Genomic DNA, 17,560 nt, shown 5'->3' with positions numbered 1-17,560 from the left:
CTTTATATATGTATTTACATTGCATGAAGTAATTTTAAACAACCAGCCTTCACATTTTCATCATATTTTTCTTCCACCTCAAATAATAGACTTTTATTTTTCTTTATTTTGTTATGAAGCTACACCCAACAACGCTCAGGATTTATTCCTGGGTCAGCACTCAGTAATCACTCCTGATTATGCTTTGGGGAAATATATGGAATACTAGGGAGAGAATTTAGGTCTCTGGTATGCAAGACAAGTGCCTTACCTGCTGTACTATCTCTCTGACCCTATAGTGAATGGAGTATAGACTTTCAAGACATTCCAAGTAATTATACAAGCACCAGTTTTTAGTAGCAGAGTAGAATATACATAAGCAATGTTTCTGTCATCAGATTTGCACTCAAATCCCCATTAAAGTTTAGAGCTATGCACTCTTACATAGATTTCTCAATTCTCTAATTCTGTGGGTTACTCAGTGACCCATCAGTGCCCCACTGCAACCTTGAGCATAATGCAACACCAATGCATATTCCCCCACAAAAGGAAAGTTACCTCAAAAGACACTAATGAATGATGTTAACTTCAGTGATGAGGGCTTGAGGGTATACTCTCCCCTCCAAGACCTTAATAACCTTCTAAAAACAAACAAACAAACAAAAAGAAAACAACTTTGCTTCTTTCTAATGCGTTACAGTGCAGCCTTTTCATCAATTTCTTTAACCTTGCACCCACATAAGGATTACTGACTCATCACACAAATTATTCAGTTACTATACTAAAGCCTTATAAATAACCTTATAAATATATAAATAAACTATAGTATAACCTTATAAATAACAAATCTAAGAAACAGTAAACACACACAGACACGTCTTATATTTATACATCTTACATTTTACAAAAGGAGAAAAGAGCCTTTTGATTTTCTTGCATTTACAGAGAAATCCCTTCAAACTTGCAAATTATTGCTTTGGCTTTATCTCGTCATTTTACTTCAAAGACTTTAGTAATAGTTAAATATAGTTCTGGTAACATCATCCATTTTTACTTTTTTTCCTATACAAGTCAGGTTAGTTGAAGAGTGCTACTTCAAAAACTTAAGAAGGTAACTTGTCAAATGCAGTGATATTATACAAAGCAAAACTTTGGTGAAGGTTGGGTCAGAACTTTAGGATAAACCTTGCAAGTTAAGTCATTCATGAGTTAGAGAGATAGTACAGTGGGTAAAGAGCTTGCCTGGACACAGTTGACCCAGGTTCCATTCTCAATATATCCCATATGGTCCTTGAGCTCTGTCAGTAGTGATTCATGAGTGCAGGGACAGAAGTAAGCTCTGTGCACAGCTGGGTGTATTCCTGACTACCACAAAATTATCATTCTTCCATCTCATGATAATTGATCAGTCCTGCATTTTCCCATTGTCATAAAGAGATGTGGCAAGAAATTTAAGCAAGAGTCATGGTCCTTTCTTAAAAGACTACATTTCAAACTTCAAAACAACCAAGGCCAAAAAAATTTTCCTCTAATGGTTGGTTATCTCTCTGTTCTGAGAAATAAATACTGACAGTCCAAATCAAAAACATCACTGGGCTTTGTTTCCTAGAAACAAAAAGATAGATTACACTGAAATTAATTTTAAAATAGGTTTCCTGGCTGGGTTTTAGGAAGATAATTCTCAAAAACAAAACAAAACAATAAAGTGCTATTTAAAGTTCTCTTTTTGTATTTTAAGTCAGGTTTTATGCATAGTGTGGATAACCACAGATGGCAGTAAACTGTATAAAGTATGCAAAAGGGAATGAATCCAGGCTATATTTTCTACTGAAAATTTTTCTAGTGCTTCTACATTAATAATGGGCCATTATCAAGAAATTGAATCTGTTAAGTCCAAGCACCATAGAACTTGTAGTTATGCTTTGAAAGTGCTTTTGGAATCATCCAGCTGCATGATAGACTATGGCTTCCTAAGCTGAGATTTTAACTTTAATTCTAACCATTAAAACTATGCTCTGATTTTGACTATATAACATTAAGTTTGTCAACAAAGATACCACAAATGAGTGAGATGATATTGACACCAAACCCCAACTTCCAACTCTCAAGCTGTAAGTCTAACCTCTAATTTACTCTAGTTTCAGGCTGATTAGACGCATTATTTAATGAAGTCTCTCTTGGTAGTCTGTCTATCAAATTACTTGTATTCATAGAGAGAAAGTGATAAGCCAAAATGCTAATTATCCATTTTTATAAAATAAAGGTCCATGCTAAGAATAATAATGAGTTATTAAAATAGCACTTTCATCTGACATAATACATCTAAGCAATTCAATTCTTTATGGCTGGACATCTTATCGAATAAAAAGAAAGATGTTTATTTTCTGTCTATTCAGGGTTGACTAGCATTGGGGAGCAGTTTCTGAATTTGAATCTTGTTTGAAGTAATACGATAAATGGGGAAATTAACTTTTTGTTTAGTTTTGGGTCACATTTGGCAGTACTCAGGGGTTACTCTTCACTCTGTCTTAAGGAATCACTCCTGTCAGGGGGCCATAAGGGACATCTGGGGATTGAATTCTGGTCTTCCACATACAAGGCAAACACCCTACCTGCTATGCTATTGCTCCAGCTTCAGAAATGAAGCCCCACAAAAGCTATTTTTAATATATTGATTATATTGATTTATATCACTTGTTCAAGTCACTGTGTCTAAAATGGTGCTTCTCGATACCTTTACCAAAGGGAGCATTCCTGCGAAGTATGAACACATTTTGGTTTGTTAAAATGGGGAGGGGGGGAAAACATGTTACTGGTGAGTAAAAGTCAGGAATGCTTTTCAAGTTCCTTCAGTAAACAACAAAGTCTCTCCACAATGAAGAATTAACACACACAAATGCTATTAGAGCTGAGGTTGAGGAACTCAGGTCTATAAAAATAAAGAAATCTATAAAAATAAAGAAATTTTTATTGAGAAAAAAAAATAAATAAAAGCAAATTTCTCAAACCAGAAAAAAAAAAGAAATCATAATCAATAATTAGGCAGTAGGTCAACTGAAATTAGGCCACATAGCTGCTATAAATGTAATATTTTCAGTGTTCCAAACACGTCCAAAGCCTACATTCTTAAAACAATAGCGTATATTAAATGTGGGTCAAGTCCTAATTTTATTATTCCATATTTAAATCTCCTGTGCTAGGTTGAGTACTAAAATTTTTCTTTGATGGAAACTGCAGGGAGAAAAAAAAAAGGAGACTATTAAAGAAATGGGAAGAATACAAAGAAAGGGGCCAGAGTGATAGCACAGCAGGTAGGGACTTTCCCTTGCATGCAGCTAGCTGGACTTCGATTAGCATACCAAAGATTCCCTTTAGCCTGTTAGGAGTAATTTGAGAGTGCAGAGTCAAGTGTCACACCTGATCACCTCTGGGTGTGGCCTCAAAACAAATAATTTAATAAAAACAAAGAATAGAGAGTGAAGGTCAGAATATGTAAAAAGAAGTAATAAGGACAGAGGGGTAAAGCAAGTAAAATCAGTTTCAAAGTTCTTTTCCTTTCTCTACATGTATGTACATATGTTATATTTTTAAATAGCTTTGCATTTTAGTCATAATGAGTCTACTAATCTCACAGCATTATCTGCCCACTGAACCCCCTAAGATGCAATTGCTTTATTTAGATGCTCTCCATCACCCATCAGACACTTACACTCAAGGCTGTTCAGCTGTCTTAGCTCTGGCATTTCAAGTATTGCCATTACCAACATGACTACATTGATCACTTAAAGAAATTAATAAGTACTTTGGCCACTAGTAATAAGTTTAAGGGAGGAGAGGATAAACAACGCACCAATTTGTTTTCTGTATTAAGTTGCAACATTAATCCTCAGATAACGTGTTTTGCTTCTATGCAACTACCAAACTACTTAGTTTAATGTCTTCTGCTTTTCCTAGAGAAAAAGTCAAGTGAAAACAGTTTATCTTCTAGGAGGTTTCTTTTTCTTGGCACAAAAATTTCTGACACTAGAGAGTTGTGAAGAACACAGTGGTTTGGGATTGGCAAGCATAGAGCATTTCAGATCCCAGGCAGCCAGACTCCTTTGAGGTCTGCCAAAGCTCAAAGTAATACAGATTTAGGAGCCAAAAGCCCCAGGGAGGGAAGCATACTCTATACAAGAACTCAATGTATGCTCCATTAGGTAAAAGTTTGATTACCAGTAGCATATTTTTATAAGACTCAGCTACATTTTGGAAATTGGAGGATAGTGATATTATAGAAATTTGGTTGTTAAAAAAATCAATAATGTAGATACCAGACAGGGTACAGCCATCTTTAATTACACCGAAGTCTTTCACGTTGCATCAGATTTTATTCAGTAAACTCTTAAAAGTAAACAAAATAGGGAGATTAAAGATAACAAAAGAGGTAGATGGGAGTAGAAAGTATTGGGAACATTTGTTTATAGAAAATGACTTATCTAAAATTCATGGAGAACCAATGAAGAAATATTTGTTAGAATATGAGGGAGCTCCACTGAAACAAAACAAAACATAGAAATGAAAATACCATGCAGCCAACATAAATAATAAATCATTTCTATAAATAAATGAGCACAGGCAAAAACTATCAAAATCCATTAGAACAAGAATCATCTATATCGCTGAGTTTGTGCGTAATATTGGATATAAAAGGTCAGTGTGAGACAATGACAGGAAGTGGTTGCAGATCATTCATAAGGGAGAAAGCAAATACCCTGCTGCTTGAAATTATTGGCTATTGTGAGAGATTAAGTCACCTAAATTTTTAATAAATGGTACCAAAATATTAAGAAGGCTAAGTATATATAAACAACATTCTATACCAGTAGAATACTAAATCAAGCAGAAAATGCATGTAATGGGATGTTTGGCACTTGAACTTTCTCTGTTATTTTCTCAAAGTACAACTTTTCTCCATTTGAGAGACAAATTGCATTCTATAAAAATAAAACTTTAGAGGCCCAGAAGATAGCACGAAAGGCTAAATTGTCATGCCTGAGGTCTCAAATTTGATTCTCAGAACCACAAGGCCAAGCAGTACTGCATACCTGACCACGAGCATGAGAATTGCTGAACCTTCCTTCATTCCAGTGCTACTAGAAAATATCTTTGCAAATGGCCTCAGACCCTGGAGTACTATTGCATAGGTCTGCCCCTAATGATATCATCCCAAATACAGTGATTGAAATGCATTGATATGTTATGTACTTTCTTAAAAGAATATAATTTTATAGGATAAAATAGTGAAATCAAAGGTTAAATGTAATGAATCTAAGACATAGAGTTAGCAATTGAGAACATACTGTTGATAATTAGCATAACATGTAGAGTGTCTAAGCAGAAGAAAAATCACTTCTCAGAGTTAGAAGAGGCATTTAAATTCCTTATCAAATAAAAAAACACAGACAACACAAAGCAAGCCAGTACCCTCTGGCAGTTCTTGAAAGAGGACATTTTAAGGAGACTGCATTGTTAGCCTTAACTCTACAAAAGTTCTCACTCTTGCAGAATCAACTTCAAAACCTTTTCTCTGTTACACAATTAGTAAATTTAATTGAGTTAAATTTCTTGACTTTATCATGTTCTTGTCTTAGTCTTGGAATATTGTTTCTCTTAATGTGAAACAATTTGCCCTCTACTCTCCTCATTATGTTGGACTCAGTTTAAATGTACATTTTTTCAAATAAGTCTTTAGATAACTACTCACTGAAGCTCAAGATCAATCCTTTCCCATTGGGCCTTTTCTGAGTACACAGTGTGGCATTTTTAAGAGATAGTCTAAATTTATGATTATATACAAGTTAATTGATTCACTCTTTTCCCCCAATGTCACCCAGTTAGACCTTTTTTTGAGGAAGAAATCATTTGCCACTATGTCTACAACATTAACAAGTTGCATGACCCGACCATATGTCAATAAATATTTTTGAAACATAAAAGTACATTCATATGTACTCTAAATATCACATCACTTAATAGACTTAGCTGTGATGCTACTGATATAATGATTTTAAAACCAATACTCAGCATCAATATTAAGGAGCATTAATCTTTTTTTTTTTTTTTTTTTACCAAAATAGAAGCCTTTATTTGTAAAAAAATCTTAGGTAATACAGTGTTGGAAATACCTTGCCATGATACTGGGGAACTAATAAAGACCGTCCACCTTTGAGCTATAGAGGAGGAGAGAGAGAGAGAGAGAGAGAGAGAGAGAGAGAGAGAGAGAGAGAGAGAGAGAGAGAGAGAGAAGAATCTTTATTTGTATGGCATCTTATTTTTTATAAAAAAAAGTATTGGCTTTATTTTATTTTAATGTGCAATGATATCTAAGGGATCTCCAAGAGTTTTATTGACACATAGTTCACTAGTTTCCTACTGAATTGGGGTAAAAAAAAAAAGAGTAAAAGAAGTTCAGTGTATGAAATACCTAGACTAAAAAAACATATTTCTCAGAAAAGTGTATTCACGTGTCAAAACACACTGTAAGGATATTGCTAATCAGGGATGCTACTGGAAAGGCTGCCCTGAAAAAGAAACACAAGATTTTATCCCACATTCTTTCCTCTCCGAACTTCGCAAAACTTTTTTTTCTTAACCTATTTATTACTTCATTTCAGATAAAGTATCACACTGAGTTAGAGGGTCTAAATCTGAAACACAATTGAATTTGTGATAAAAGATTCTGGTAGCTGGAGAGACCAAGATCACAAGAGTCTTCTTGTTGGAGCGGTTAGTTCATATGGGTACAACGTAAAAATATAGGACCAATACGAAAAGCAAATATAACAAAAGAGAAAAACATACTATGATGGTTCATTGACATATAAGATTTAAAAAACTATATTTACTGTCATATTAACTAAAGAAGGATAAAGGTAGACTTTAATATTGTCAGAAAGGAGTCTAGCCATAACTTTCAAGTAAAATTGAATAGTTATATTATCAATGAGTATTAAATATTAATTAATACTTAATCATTTTAAAAGGTAATTTTTATAGAAGCAAGAAAATTTCTTTTCTTGGATTGGAGATAAAGTACAGTGAGTACGGCATTTGTCTTGCACAAAGCCAATCAGCACCCAATATGGTCCCCTGAGAATATTGTTAGGATTGGTCCCTGAGCACAGAAGCAGTCTTGAACACTGCTGAGTGTAGTTCAAAAACAAAACAAAACAAAACAAAAAAACCAATAAATAAATTAATAAAATGATTTTTAAAAGCAAATTGTTTTGTTCCCATATAACTCCAACTGAAAGGGTCTGAAATTCACAGACAAGCAATACATACTCTATAAATTAATAATGGTAACTGTTATTAACACTTGTTAAATATTATGTCAAACAGCTCCTAGATTAAAAAAAAGATAGATTAACCACCCCATCACCATAGGAGAAAGGGTTATCATTACAATTTTATAATAGAATCCAATTATTTCTCAAGAATCAGAGAGCAAAGGAGGTGCTTACAAGCAGAACTAGTTCATAGCAGAAACTGTTTTCCTAACCACAACACAAGTCAGTTTTCTTGGACATTGAAGTGAGAAAAAATGCAACCAAATTCAAAAAGATGTGCAGGAGTAAAAAGCAGAACGTAAGATGAGCTACAGGGCTAACTAGTGTCTGTTTCATAAAAATCAGCTCACTGAAGCTGCAAGCACAATGCCATAGGATATGATGGGGGTGGCTGAAGGCAGGATGGGGGTGGGAAAGAGTTTGGAAAAAAAAAAGATAGCAATACATAAAGAGCTTATTCTTTTCCATAGTAACAAGTATACTTGTAGCTGCAACATTGCCTATACTATCAGAAGACTCTTACAGAAATGAAGCAGAATTTCTTTCTTTCTTTTCTTTTTTTTTTCCAAAAGAATAATAATGAAAAAATAAAGTCCTGTGGTGTTTTTCCTCCATCGGCCCTGCTTATAAATTCATAGCACAGCATGGAGGTTATTAAAATCCCATATGTGAGAACCACACACAGCACAAAGAGATATGAATTGGTGTTCCATGGAGATAATGCTATCTAATGGGCAAAACAAGTAGTAGGGTTTCATTTTTATTCTGAGTACATTTGAAAAGGGCTCAGCATCTAACCACTGTGCATGGATAGCTGGCCATCCCAAGGACTGTTCCTCCCCTTCCTTCCTATAGATTCTTAAGTGGGATATAAAGAGAAAGGTTGTTATCTGTCCGAGTCTAGATATTCCTATTGCATTTTTTTTCTTTGCTTGCAACTATTTAAAATAGAGTGTGTTGAAGAGCTTAAGGCACTATGACACAGAGGGAGGCAAAGAATGACAGAGCAATCCTCCCCATGCTCTTCACATAACACCAGGCAGGCCCAAAAGTTCTTAAATGTTCACAATATCTGGTTTAGAAGTCATCAGGACTTAACCACAAGGATCAGCTCCAGCTGGTTTATTAACTCTTTCTTGCTGGGTTGGTTTGTGTAGTAGGGTTTTTTTTTTTTTCTTTTTATCTTCTTTTAGTCAGAAAATGCTGTTGAAAGGTCTATTGGGGGAAATAAAAAAAAAAAAAAGAATAAGTATAGCACATATTATTTCATGTGTTCTGTTAACAAGTTTTGTGAAAAGCAGCAGTTCCAATAAAAAAGAGATAAGAATATTTATCTGTGACCTTAACAAAAAATGTATATCAGAAAATTCCTAAGTAACTTGGTGCTTAAATTTAATGTAAAAAACATTTAAAATTCATAATTTGGACAAAATCTAGTCTTCAAAAGCAGGTAAATTTGGGGCCGTCGTGATAGCACAGTGGAAGAGCATTTGCCTTGCACGCGGCTGATCCAGGAAGGACCTTAGTTCGATTCCCCACCCCCACCTCGGAGTCCCATATGGTCCCTTGAACCAGGAGCGTCCCATATAATACCCCAGCCAGGAGCCATTTGTGAGCACATTGTCAGGAGTAAGCCCTGAGCATCACAGGGTGTGGTCCAAAAAACAAACAAACAAACAAAAAACCAAACAGGTAACTTTGTGATCACGAAGAACTGAACAAGGACACAAAAAGCTACTTTCAGAAATCAGAAGTTTACAACTAGAACATAAGCTACTTTTACAATGTTCCAAGATATTCAACCCCCAAAACTCTCAAGGAAATCCGAAAGTCTCTGAAATGTATGAGAGAAAGGAAAATAAAAAATAAAAATAAGAAATTATAATACTAGGGACATGAGTTTGAATAATAATCACTCATTAAAAATACTTAATGAGCAACCATCTTTTGTGGGTACTATTTCATGAACCTCATGGGTTTTATGTCTCCAAATATGGTAACAAAAAGTCCTCACAAAGTTTAGATTTATTGTGGATAGAAAAAGTAAAGCTATCTATCTATCATCTATCTATCATCTATCTATCTATCTATCTATCTATCTATCTATCTATCTATCATCTATCTATCTATCTATCTATCTCTATCTATCTATCCATCTATCATCTATCTATCGCTCTAGACTTCCCTTAGTTAAAAATAAAGAACTAATTTATTAAAGAAGCCTTGAGAAATGTCTCTATTTATGGTCTTAAAAAAGGAGGTATGCATTTGGGAGCATCCAATGACATCAGCATTAGAGGAAGAAGACCTGAGAAAAACCCACCTAAAACCAAGAATGCTTTAGGATTAAAGTTCCTTACAAGGAAAGGTTCAGGCAAAATGAATTCGAGTATAATAAGTGAAAGTGTTAGAGTCAGGTGGCTGAAGCATCATTATTTAGTTTTAAACGTTTTTATTGATGTTGTTACTGTTAGGAACAATATTGTTATAGATGGCTTCCTGTGAGCACCACATCCATCAACAATATGTTCATTTGGCTCCCACAAGGTCCCAATAGTCCTTCCTTTCAACTTCTCACTACAAATTAGTTGTGTGGATCAGTTCTCACATTATGTTGCCTTTGGTCCTTTCTTGCTACCTTGTGTATTTTTAAGTTCCACATAAGAGAGAGATCATTCTGTATTTATCACTTATTTTCTGATTATTGTCGTTCAGCACGATAACCTCTAGGTTCATCCATATACACAAAATGACATGACTTTGTTCTTTCTTAGAACTGGACATTAAACCATAAGTGGACACTTGTAGTATTTCAACACCATGGCTGTAATATTAAGTAGTGGGTGCAATTATCATAGACGTACACATATCCTTTTAAATTGTTTTTATGGTTTTTGAAGAGGTAGTTGTCAAGAATAGTATTTCTGAATCATATGGTATTTCTATTCCTTTTTTTTTTTTTTTTTTTTTTTTTGGTCACACCGGCAGCGCTCAGGGGTTACTCCTGGCTCCATGCTCAGAAATCACTCCTGGCAGGCTCGGGGGACCATATGGGATGCCGGGATTCGAACCAATGACCTTCTGCATGAAAGGCAAACGTCTTACCTCTATGCTAACTCTCCAGTCCCTCTATTCCTCTTTTTAAGAGATCTTCATACTGCTTTCAATAGAATCTGAACTAAAGGACATTAACATCAACAGTGAATGAAGGTTTCTATCTCATAACAACAATGTTTTTTCTAGACTTTTTGGTATGCTCCATTTTCACTAGTGTGAAATGATATTTTTTAGATTTATCTTTCTCTAATCATGAGTTATGATGAGCCAATTGACTACCCACATGTCTTCTTTGGAAAGTGTCTCTTCATCTCTTCTCAACATTTTTGGTTGGGGTCACTGAATTTATTTTAGTTGATGAGTTTTGTGATCTACTTTAAGATCTATTTTATAGATCTTAGATGTAGCTCTTATCTGGTGTACTGTGTGCAAATATTTTCTGGTAACTCAAATTCATCTGACGACAGAATCTAGGAGTTAAAAGATTAAGGCATTCTGATTCTTGACTCATCTTCGAAGAGTCACTACAGTTCAAATCAGTATAATTTGATTCACAATCTACAAACATTCTAATACATAGATTCTTAGAGATCAGGTTGTTTACACATTTGCAAACTATGACACAGAATTCCAAAAATGAAGCCATGAATGAAGAACACAGAGGAAAGAAAGTGGCTACAAATGGGACAGCAGGCATAGGTCTCTGGCACTCAAATAAATTTCATAGAAAAATACTCAGAAACTTTGACACTATGCAGGGTTGTAGAGTCCCAGCAGAGTTGAAAAAACAAATCTTCCCATCTTATTCTGAATACTTGCTCTCAATTAAGCAAATCTATTTAAGCTTCTGGTTCATAAGCCAAATTTGTCAACAGTTTAAGCTCATACTCATCCATAGAGAGAAAACAGTCAAGATACTAAAATATTTTTGCCCCTAGCTTTTCAGAACCCCCATTTTTCTGATTGCTCAGTAGAGTAATAAAGATATTAGAGGAATTTAAAACAAATTCGAGGAATGGTTCAATATCCTGAGGCAATTACAGCAACAATCGTAAACATTTGTAGAGTGCTTTTTTTTTTTTTACAAGACACAGTTTTTAAGAAATTATACAGATCTCTGACATAGGCACTTATAATACCTCTGTTTTATCGTGCAAAAAAATTGAGACAGAGTATAAATGACTTATCCAAAGGTTAACTGAGATATAAACTAAGTAATCTGTCTTCAGGGCTGTGATTTTAACCAATGTAATGCTACGTGAGCTCTTGATGAGGGAGAGAAAGGAAATGCAATACAATTAAATAAAGTAATTACCAGCCATCTCTATTTCCATAATAAATAATAGAGAGAAATGCTAATGGAGTTTAAATATACTAAGTCCACTAAATGGAAGATGGTTAATGAAGAATATAGAAACTTAAATTTAAAAAAAGTGTTTGTAATGTTTATTCAACTTTTTCTATCCAAAAAGCAATCTTGATTTTTTGAGTTGTTGAGTTTCTTCAGAAAATTTTTAAGATTTCTTTATCTTGAGATTTTAGCAGTTTAATTCTATATGCCTTGATGGGGACTCATTTGTAACTACAACTTAGAGAATTTGGAGTTTCTTGAAGTTCAGTGGCTCACAGGGAATTCAGGCTCTAGGCAACTGTTAGGAGGTTCTAAACAGCAATACCCACTTTTGGGAATTACAAGGCTTTGGAAGGCCGATGGCAGGTAGCAGAAGTGCACAAGGCCCTTGTCCTGGTATGGAAACCCATAAAGAACATGAGTTCTGGATTGCAAGTTAACCCGATGGGGTGGCATACAAAGGCCTTTTGTCCAGGTTCCTTATAGAATTAGTTTGATCCTAGGCACATCTTTTATATATATAATATATATATATAAATATATATAAATATGATATATATTTTATATATATATATACAATTTTTATTTAAGCACCATGCTTACAGCATGGTTGTAGTTGGGTTTCAGTCATAAACAGAGTATCTCCCTTCACTAGAGCAACATTCCCACCACTAATGCTCCCTTCTCTCCTTCCCCAAATCTGCCTGTATTCAAAAAATGCATTCTACTTCTCTCATTCATTAAGATTGTCACGATAGTTATTAAAGTACTTATATCCCTAACTGCATTCACCACTCCTTATGGTGAGCTTCATTTTGTGAGCCAGTCCTTCCGGCCCTCATCTCTATTGTCTCTGGGCATTATTAAAATAATGTCTTTCATTTTTCTTAAAACCCATAGATGAATGAAACTATTCTGTGTCTATCTCTCTCCCCCTGACTTATTTCACTCAGCATAATAAATTTCATGTACATCCACGTATAGAAAAATTTCATGACTTCATCTCTCCTGATGGCTGCATAATATTCCATTGTATATATGTACCACTGTTTCTTTAGCCATTCATCTGTTGAAGGGCATCTTGGTTGTTTCCAGAGTCTGGATATTATAAATAACACTGCAATGAATATAGGTGTGAGGAAGGGTTTTTTTAATTGTATATTTGTGTTCCTAAGGTATATCCCTAGGAGTGGTATAGCCTGATCATATGGGAGCTCAATTTCCAGTTTTTTGAGGAATCTCTATATTGTTTTCCATAAAGGCTAGAATAGACAGCATTCTCACCAGCAGTGAATAAGAGTTCCTTTCTCTCCACATCCCTGACAACACTGATTGTTCTTGTTCTTTGTGATGTGTGCCAGTCAGTCTCTGTGGTTTGAAATGGTACCTCATCATTGTTTTGATATGCATCTTCCTAATGATTAGTGATGTGGAGCATTTTTTCATGTGTCTTTTGGACATTTGTATTTCTTCTGTGAGGAATTATAGGCACATCTTAATGTTTGAAAACATTGTATTCTTGTGAAGATCAAATAAAATACAGAAATATTTAACATTAAATTTATATTCAATGAATAGTATGTAATTAATATAAGATTATTTTATTTTCAATTAAATCACCATGAGATACAGAGTTTAAAAGCTATTGATGAGTTTCAGTCATATAATGTTCCAATACCCATTCCTTCTCCAGTGTTCATTCCTGTCCCCAATTTCTCCAGCTTCCCTCCTGTTCCAGCTCCTTATTTTAAAATATTAAACTAAGGGGCCAGAGTAGTGGCACAAGCAGTAAGGCGTCTGCCTTGCATGCGCTAACCTAGGACGAACTGCAGCTTGATCCACCAGCGTCCCATATGGTCCCTCAAGCCAGGAGTGATTTCTGAGCACATAGCCAGGAATAACCCCTGAGTGTCACAGAGTGTGGCCCAAAAACAATAAAAAATAAATAAATAAATAAATAAATAAAATAAGATATTAAACTAAAAATATTTTAATCAATAAATACTAATAACATTATTCCTACATACTAGATTATTTTAATTCAGGTATATATTTTAATGTAATAGTCTTAAAAGTACTTACTCCCAAACTTTCAATTCCAAGTACTATTTTTTCCAGTACTTGTCCCTGGCATTTATGATACCTAATGCTTCTTACTGGTTAGATCTTCTATGGTAGATTTTCGTGGTGTTTGGTAACCTCCTGGCATAATTTTAGCAGTTATCTGAAAAGACAATGCTCTCTCTCTTTATTTCATAGCCCAAACTTATTTTTAAAAATCTTATGTAATGATCTAAGAAATAAATCAAAACTTTTGTTTTGCTCAATTTTGGGGAAAGGTCAAATGGTAAACATACTAGAGTCTTTACTTAGAAGAGTTAACACCTCTTTTGCTCATTTTTATTTCAAGCCTGCCTATGATTGATAGATGCATAAATAATGCACAGTCATAACTTAAACTTGGAGTCTAAATTCTCCAAACAGCCCAGTTTAAAATGACAAAGTTGACAATTTATGGGCAGTGAAACTCTTCGAAAAATAATCTTGAAACATTAATACTATAATTTACATAACATAGCCCAAATGTTTTTTCCTATAGGTTAACTATAAAAAAGATCCAAATTTCTGATATTTTTAAATAATTTTATATTCTTATTATTCACCAAAGTCCACATCATTATATTTTTCCATAATTTGCTGAATGTATGTGATGCCTTAAAAACTTTACCTGTGCCCACTACTTTTCTGACAAAGGGTTAATATTCAAAATACATGAAGCACTCATAATAGTGACTCAGAAAAAAATAATGAACCCAAACAAAAAAATGAGAACAAATGTACAGAAACTTCCTTAAAGTTATGCAGATGGCTAATGAGTATATGTAAAATTGTTCTGCAGCACTTATTATCAGGGAAATGCAAATTAAATCAATGAGATATCACCTCACATCAGTGAGAGTGGCACACATAAAAAGAACAAAAGCAAACAATGTTGGCATGGATGTAGAATTAAAGAATCCTCATATACTGCTTGTAGGAATGTCAAATGATTCAATCCATTCAAAAAGCAATATGGACACTTCTCAAAAATATAAGAAGCTTTCACATTGGTATCTACTTCTTGGTACATACCCCAAGACTCCAAAAACTCTATTCAGAAAAGATAGTTGCACTCCTATGATTATCATAACAGTCCACAATAGACAAAAATCTGATAAAAAAATTTATACATGCAATTGAATACTACTCTGCTTAAAAATATCATGCAATTTGTTGTCAAATGGATGGAAATGGAGAGTATTATGTTGAGTAAAGCAAGTCTGATAGAAAGGGTCAGAATGTTCCTCAGATGGAATATAAAGAGGTACAGTAAGAAAAATTCTCAAAGGAACAAAACTTGAGAAGTGCTCTACAGAACTGATCTTGGACTATAGGTGTGAATGATTGAAAGAGAGGAGAGTGAGTGTGTGTGCGGAAACACATAAGGATGATGAGGAATAAACTGTATTTGTAGTAAATGGACACTCAGGTGAGGGTGTGATGTTGGAACACTGCCCATAAACACTATCAGTACAGTCTAGGCAATCACAGCACTTAAAGTAAAATAGACATTAGATGAAGCAACAAGTTTTTCTCAGACAATCAAAGACAACATTGACTCAGGATAGTTTAAAAGTCAATTTTAGATATTTGTTTTTGTAGCTAGAGGAAAACTACACAAAAATAAATTTTGGGGGACCAGACTGATACTACGGGATTAAGGTAAATGACTTACAAGTAGTCAATTCAAATATAATTCCTGTTATTACATATTTCCCAAGCATTATTGAGTGAAGCTCGGCAAGCATCCAAAGCACAGCCAGTTATAGCCCTGAAGAATTGTCAGGGACTCCAGAATGACCCACATAATTCCTGACACATAGGGTTTGAATAGCACTGGGTCCTTCCTGGAGGATTCCCTTGCCAAAGTTAACCAAAAACAAACAAACAAAAAAAGAATAAATGTATTAAAAGAAAAAATGAGGATCACTTCTTGGCCTTTTGGCTAAGATCAAGTGTAGTATCTGTTCTTATCAGTTTAATATCTGATACGTCGTCTATCCGACGACAAAAAAAAAATAAAAAGAAAAGGTGAGGAACCAATCATGTTAAATAGAAGAGAAAACAAAGTAGGTCCTGTTGGTATTGCTTGAGTACAATGAATGCCACATTCAAAAGAATAAAGTCATTTGATCACCAATACTACATATGGTTCCTTGGGCATCTCCAGGACTGATTCCTGAGAACAGAAACTGGAGTAAGTGATGCACACTACCAGGTCTGTTCCCCAACCAACTTGCCCCCCAAATCCAATCCAATCACCAAAACCCACCAATACATAAAAATTAAAGGAATAAAAAATACAAAATTAATAATTGGAGGAGTAATTAAAATTATACTCATTATTAAAATAGAGAGGAATATATTTATTCTCAAAACTGTGACTCCTTGACATCGTGCACTTCAAATAGCTATCACAGGGGTTTCACACATTATACTTAGAGGAGTAGTGTAGAAGAACTCCAGTTCCTGAACAAAGTACCCAACACTTGGTATTGTCAGTCATTGTTTACTCTCATTGTACTTTCCATTTGCAATACTGCGTGTAAGTAGGATTGGTTGAAAATCATTTCATTGATTTTTGTGCCTTGCACCATTCTTTTTTGTGATGTACATGTTCAAATCTCATGCTCATTTTAAGAATACTTCTTGGAAAGCTTGTTTCCTCTTCTCTTAGTTAGTACTAAGTCCCAATCAAAGTGGCTAATGTGCCAAACCTCTTGTCCCCTCTTCTCTTTTGTATTCCATCTGTCAACCTTTCCCCTGATTTCATTGTTTTTTTCTAACCCTCATACAGTTGCCAACAAAGGAGAACCATGTAGTCAACAGAACTTACATCTCCCATTTGTAATGTTGCTGCTCCCTACACTCTTCCTTCTTCTGCATCATCGAAAGCTCAGTAAATGCCTTTTTACAACTTAAAACAATTATCTAAGTTTTTTAAACTCCCTTTCATGATTACCACTCCCCTCAGTCGTTTGGATACCTTGCACATAATGAATGCTACAGATGGGCAAGGAAAGAAAAGACACATACAAGAGACCATGCTAAGGTCTCTGATGTCAAATTTGACCATTTTCCAGGAGAAGCCTGTTTTTCTGGGAGATGAGCCACATATTACAAAGAGAAAGAGCTGCCTACCAACTCCGATAATCTTTCTCCAGGGCTAGCTCATTTCTCAGTAACCTCAAACCAAAAGCCATTATCAGATTCTCTATCTTTCTCCACATTGGAAAACTACTTGGCCAGAGTTTGACAGGCACAGATGGTACCACCAGCTGCAAGATTTTTTAGTTCTTGTTGACTCTAAACTGCCCTTAGTCTTAATCTCTTTGCAATTTGCTCAGTAGAATAAGATATTGGCCAAATTTATAATCTGGAAAAAAATTCATGTTATTTAGCAGTGTCTGGTGAAAGGTGACTAGAGTTAGAAAAGTTGGTAAAAGTACATAGAAAAAAAAAGTCCTAAAGAGAAAATGTGTGGAGTCAACATGAAGTAGAAATTGTTTAAATAAAGGACTGGAATCCATAAAGAGAAGAAGCAGGAGGAGAAAATATTCTTGGGTGTGATGATAATTTTCTGCTGGTCTGAAAGTGGTATCATCTTTTATACCATGAAAATTATGCATTAAATAATGAATGAGAAATATTTTAAAAAATCATTGAAGGAAGTGTTCACTGCATGGTCATAATAGCCTAAAATTACTATTCTGATTGTTTGATGTGCCACCAACTGTCCTAG

General features: G+C 34.6%; 1 protein-coding gene and 1 pseudogene across 1 annotated transcript in view; one reads left to right on the top strand and one right to left on the bottom strand.

The window, feature by feature from the left end:
- The window catches only part of ST6GALNAC3 (ST6 N-acetylgalactosaminide alpha-2,6-sialyltransferase 3), a 658,045-nt gene that overhangs the window by 267,064 nt on the left and 373,421 nt on the right, over window positions 1–17,560 (bottom strand). The gene's annotated exons all lie outside the window — the stretch shown is intronic.
- LOC126008161 (uncharacterized) lies at window positions 15,744–15,862 on the top strand (annotated as a pseudogene).

Source organism: Suncus etruscus, chromosome 4 (genome assembly GCF_024139225.1).
Source record: "Suncus etruscus isolate mSunEtr1 chromosome 4, mSunEtr1.pri.cur, whole genome shotgun sequence".
Taxonomy (NCBI): domain Eukaryota; kingdom Metazoa; phylum Chordata; class Mammalia; order Eulipotyphla; family Soricidae; genus Suncus; species Suncus etruscus.
This window is presented reverse-complemented; position numbering and strand designations above follow the sequence as displayed.